This window comes from Ptychodera flava, unplaced genomic scaffold (assembly GCF_041260155.1).
Source record: "Ptychodera flava strain L36383 unplaced genomic scaffold, AS_Pfla_20210202 Scaffold_32__1_contigs__length_2955704_pilon, whole genome shotgun sequence".
NCBI lineage: Eukaryota > Metazoa > Hemichordata > Enteropneusta > Ptychoderidae > Ptychodera > Ptychodera flava.
The window spans coordinates 2,031,718-2,037,500 of NW_027248354.1; the positions used below are offsets into that span (position 1 = coordinate 2,031,718).

At 35.2% G+C, this 5,783-nt stretch overlaps 2 long non-coding RNA genes across 2 annotated transcripts in view; both read right to left on the minus strand.

Annotated features, from left to right (window-relative positions):
- Positions 1-368: 368 nt before the first annotated feature.
- Positions 369-3,537, minus strand: LOC139127481 (uncharacterized). The gene is made up of 4 exons (XR_011551017.1): positions 3,217-3,537; positions 2,620-2,970; positions 1,547-1,585; positions 369-564 (listed from the first exon to the last, which is right to left on the minus strand). It is a non-coding gene; the product is annotated as an uncharacterized lncRNA (long non-coding RNA).
- A 436-nt stretch (positions 3,538-3,973) lies between these two features.
- The window catches only part of LOC139127492 (uncharacterized), a 5,522-nt gene continuing 3,712 nt past the window's right edge, over positions 3,974-5,783 (minus strand). The window contains exons 2-4 of the long non-coding RNA XR_011551021.1: positions 5,602-5,783; positions 4,547-4,817; positions 3,974-4,229 (exon numbers count right to left, since the gene is read on the minus strand). The exon at positions 5,602-5,783 is cut by the window's right edge and continues 103 nt beyond it. This is a non-coding gene — a long non-coding RNA (uncharacterized lncRNA). The remainder of the gene's footprint in view (positions 4,230-4,546; positions 4,818-5,601) is intronic.

Sequence of the window (5,783 nt, forward strand, 5' to 3'; positions counted from 1 at the left end):
CCGGCGTCGGTGGGGTCCGGGATACGAACCCCCATATTGGCTACGAAACTGACACAGAACTCATATTTGCTAAGCGTGTGTATTCTGTCAGACTGTAGATGACTGATTTTACAAATTTTTACGTCAGACAAATTTTGAATGCGAGAGAAATAAGGGCCGCCATGTCGTTTACATCGACGAGCGAGCACATGGAAGTTCGCGATGATGCAACAAATGTTCCGACACACCAAAATTGATAGACTCGGGTTGCCGTGACGTAGAACGAAAAGAGTATAAATATGGTTCTGTTCAGAGACGACAAACTTGGCTTGTACATGTGATAAGTGTCATCATAATATATAAAAAGCATGGTAGCTTTTGATTTATACTTACTCGGTTTTCGTGCAGATCGTCGGTGTTTATTAGTAACAAGTACAACCAGTATGACCACAGATAATGATGTGATGACAATTAGGCACCTTACTACAGCAATAATGACATCGTGGCTCTTTTGTTCAACGTTTCCTTTGCCGGATTCAATGTGATTTGTATGTTTTCGAGACGCATCTGTAGGATATTGAGTTTCTGTACAAAAAGCAGAAACAAAGGTAAAAGTAACTAAACCTCAACATGGGGAATGGTCAAATTATAAAGTGAAATCGGGACAGGGATTTAATGGTCTCCAATCCGTGCGTATAGATTTTAATGTCTCAATTGCAATCAAAAGTCGGTCGATGTGTAGACTGAAACTTTTGAAGAAGTACAGAGTACAATACCAAACGTAGAGTCACTTCCGTGATTTAATATACAATAATCTTGATTACTGGTAAAAGAAACCTATATCGATCTCGCTTCATGACACCAAAACTACAATATAACAAATCACTCTGACCCACAGAAATATTTCAGGGCCTCATAAGTGAACAATAAACGCCAAAATGACAAAAATATTGGACAAACGTACAAGTTTTACTGGTGACCTTAAAGTTGGAGCATAATGTACTAATGAATAGACTTAATCAGAATTCTGTACTCTATTGCTTGTTTAATGTGCCAAAAAAACTGCTGGGTTATAAGTAGTTCATTTTAGAATTAACTACTTTCTAGTTATATTTGTTATTCGGTATATTCGTTATGAGAAACCGTTTTATGCTGTCCGATTTTCGATATAAACTGTTTACTGAGTTCTACATCGAGGTTCGGGTTCCTTTTTATTGAAGTATAGCTTACCAATTTCGATATATTCCTGATGTGTGTTGGTTTATACAAAAAAGACGTAGAAAAAAAATCATACGTGGTTATGTTCCGCTCGACAATCTATTACGTTTTCCGTCCTTGTTATAATTTCATTCATGTAAACACTTGGCTAGACTTAAAGCCCGAAAACCAGAGAGATGTTTGACTGATATGTGACTACAGTATTTAATTTCGCCGCATCGTGATTTCACCCTATTGAGTTCAATATTATCACATTACATCACCACCATATATTTGAGCTATTCTATTAATTAATAAGATCAATACGTAGATATTAAGAATAAAAATTGTCTTATGGTGACTCAAGTACCCGACGACACATTTTCTTTGGCGTAAGGCGATGCCCGATCTGTAAAAGAAGTAATAGATTACTAAATAAATAGCCTTTCGATAGTTGCATCAAGTCAATACTTAATATTCAGTTTGATAAAGATGACTTAAATGTCAGGGAAGTTACAACTTTTTGTACAGCAAATTGCAGACTGGTAGTAGGAGATGAATCTAAAATCATTATTAGGCATATAAATGGGACATTAGTTAAAGGGACAAATGAAAGATACTGAATGAATGGGTGACCATGCATATATATTTGACCCCGGTTTTAGACACGACACATAAAACCATCGCGAAAATGAATTAATGTTCATGACCATAATTCATTAACGCCATGATATCATTTAATTTGTCTAAACTCGGGGTCGAATATATGCATGGTCACCCATGTATTCAGTATCTTCAAACATGTGAAACAATATAAGCTGTATCTTGCATCAAACAAAATTCATGAAAAATGGCCGACTTTGTCCCTTTAACATGATATATGTGACTGTCACAGACTAATACCTGTAAATATGATAGTACTAGTTTTGTAAAATTAAAAAAAATAAATGTATCTGAAGTCGTCAGAAATAGCCTTCGAATTATCCGTCATAGTTTATCGAAAAAGCGACAGTCAAGTGATCAAATACCTTCCTTGCAAAGTTACAGCAAAAGCAGCAAGTTAATATTTTTATTCACAATTTTTGTTTTCGCTTTATTGTGCTGCATTTATGAATAAAGTAGTTATCAAAAGATAAACAAGTGCATGAACAATGAGGGAATAAAAAACCATACGTACAAAAATAAGACAATATCCCGACTTTGTGTAAGTACTAAATGACCTTACACAGAAACAAAGTTTGATCCACAAGTAGTAAATTGTACGTCGCTGGTTCTAATTTCAGTCCGTGTTATAGAGAAATGATGAAATCATCCGTTTGTCAGGCATAGGACGGAACGTTGAACATCTCTTCCCCATAGGACCAACAAAACTACAAGGTCAAGGCTAAAATGGTTTTCTTCTTGATAAATATAGTGTTCAACAACATATAGAACGATACTCACCGACAACATGTAGAATGATATATTCGGATGAAGATGGCGACCATGGGAACAATTCATTAACGGCCTTGCAAGAAATATTTTCGCCGTTTTCTCTGATTGATAACTTAATTGTAATACTATGTTCAGTCATATTTCCTCCATAGACGCCAACATGGATATGTTCACTTTGATTAGCCGGTGATCGCAACGGTTTGTTACCAAGATACCAGTGTATGGCAGCAGTCGGTTTGCTGCTACATGATGTACATTTAAATGTCACATAAGTACCTTCAGGTATTGAGTTTGTTGTGTTTCCCTTCGTTCCAGATATATTTATTCTTGTTTTACAGCCGTCAGGGAGCCTTGGTGGAACTAGGGTTTTTGAATAAATTAACATTTATTTCAAATGAAAAGATATGAGTCATAGAGGGGCAAACACTAAATGAAGGAAAAAAAAATGTTTACTCTTAATGTTGGTCTAACTTATAAACCACTTTCTAGGTTGCTATCGATATTCACTAACTTCGATTCGGCCACGGTAATACATTCCTAGACATAAACTGTCATTGAAACAAAAATTGACATCATTCTTAGTGTTGAAAAATTTGGTCAACTCACATGTGGCCACAATGATTTTTTCATTTGAAGATGCTTCGTCTTCAGTAAAGTTTGGATTTTGTGCCGAACACTTTATATGCACGTCGTTATCGCCAGGCAGCATCAATATACTCAATTGTTGTGACGTCATAAAACCACCATTCTCACACTCAGTCTCGATAACGTCTTCAAATGTTATGTTGTCCATAATGCCATCAACCATAATACCATTCACATACCAATTCACTTCAGCAGCTGGATTACTGCAGTCTGTATAGCATGTCAAATTCACAAACTTTCCGTATCGCTCCGAGGTGTGCTTGGACAAATTTGCAGCTGTTGGTTTGACTGTAAAAACAAATGCAGGAGCTTTCCCATTTGTTTTTATACAATAAATTCATGTGTTTCAAGAATAAGATGAGCAAGGTGTCAAATGATGCCTGCACATAAAACGACGATCAAGAGGAGATTGCAAATCAAGTTTGTTCGTGTGATTAAGAATGCCAAACTCAAACAATACATCCAGTGTCAATCACGTCTTTCTCTAATAATTCCCTCCTGAACAAAAGTGTTCAAGAGCCATTGAATTAGATCATATAAATTCAGATTATTTTAAGACAATATCAACTAAATTGCGCTTCTATTTTTCTTCAAACAACATAAGTGTATTTCCACGCTTTTGATTCCCTGTCCACTTAAGAGAAATTGGTACTCTAGCAAAAAAGCGGAAGCCCTTGAAGAAAAGCAAACTTGATTCGTACACTCACAGTTTATAGTGACATATGTATAACTGCTACCATTCAAGTTCCAACCGACATCATCACATAATTTATTGGTTGCATGGCAAGAGTACACTCCTCTGTGTATCCTTGTGACGTTCAGAACAGTTAGGATTTGTCCAGGATATATACTGCTATCAGGTGCAGTCCATTCAATGTCAATAGCTTGTGTTATTGATTTGACATTGCAATACAGTTTAAGGTCTTGACCTTCATTTATTTCGTATAAAGTAGGTGTGCTGACGCTTGGCTTGTCTGTTGATCAAGGAAGGAAATACCAAGATGAATATTTAATAAGGTTAATCAAATGAGAATTGTACGCAGAGGGGAATTTACCAAACTGAGAGTAATGTCACCGAATTTAACATTTATATCAATTCTAACATAAGGATAGCAACATAGTTGCCGTTAACAACAAGCCATAAAAGACTGCATTTACCAAGGTGTCCTGTTAATTATTTTGTACAAATATTGACAACCATATGGACGTTATTTGAATTAAGGACTTACCCCGAAGTATTTTAAAAGGGAAGTTCATTAATTTCAAAGTTATTGCATAACATTTAACCTACGTTCAAATTGAACCATAGTTATTCCATCATGTCGTCCTTCACTGCCATCAAAGAATGTGTTGGTAACAATGCATGTATAGTTGTGAAGATTATTCGAATGTTCATCGACACTATCAATGATTAGTGGGTTATCTCTTGTGGCTGTTTCGTCATTCGGTGCTTTCATTTCACCTGTGTATCAGATGGATTACCGGAGTGTATTCACAGTCTAATGTCTGATGGGTACCCTCAGCGACACATAAGTATGGTTGGACTTTGGCGACGGGTGAATCTATGAATTAGAACGATAACATCATATATATATATATATATATATATATATATATATATATATAATATATATATATATATATATAATATATATATATATATATATATATATATATATATATATATATATATATATATATATATCATCGAATTTCAATGATATGTTCTCCTTCGCACTGGATGTTTTATACATTTACACTACTCATACAAAGAAATTATTTTATTTATATGTGGCATTTCCTCATCGCTCGTCCGCTTATAAATTACAAACAGAATTGAACGGAAGTGTAGGGCGTAAAGTTGAGAGGAAATTATATAATATTTATATGATTGTTTCTCTTGCATATACTATTAATGAAGTTCAATGTTGATCATTTATCTCCCAAAAATGCGAGTAATTGTTGTGTTATGTGTTGGTCGATTTCTCAATGTCCTCATCTTGGATAAAACCTCAGTAAACTTTGATGCAACTCCCATAAAAGGATACCAGAATTATAAGAAAATAAAGAAGGACAACACTGCTCTTAAAAATGTGATGATTCGTAGGATGGCCAACAGATGCCGGATTTCCTTGGCTTACTGAACGACTTTTGGGGAAATTTAGGAGTATCTCTCAATGTAAGGGCTGAACAATATCGACATCAAGTTTACAGACAAGGGTTTGAAGTAGAGGTGCTTATGCGCTTAAATACAGAAAATCTGATTGAAGGAAAAAAACTGCGAGTACTCTGAGCACTGATTAGCAGTATATTTATGAAAATACGAAACATTTAGCAAGCACTTACACTGTACATCCAATGTAACTATGTCTCTACCAAAAAAGGAAGTGTCTCCATGTTCCAGTTTACAGCTAAAATTAGCACCATGGTCTTGTATCTCTACTGACACTGTGTGTGATAACTGATTGTGGTGGACTTCCTTTACATTCTTGTTATCTCTCATCAAAACGAGTTTTGCAGACGATGGT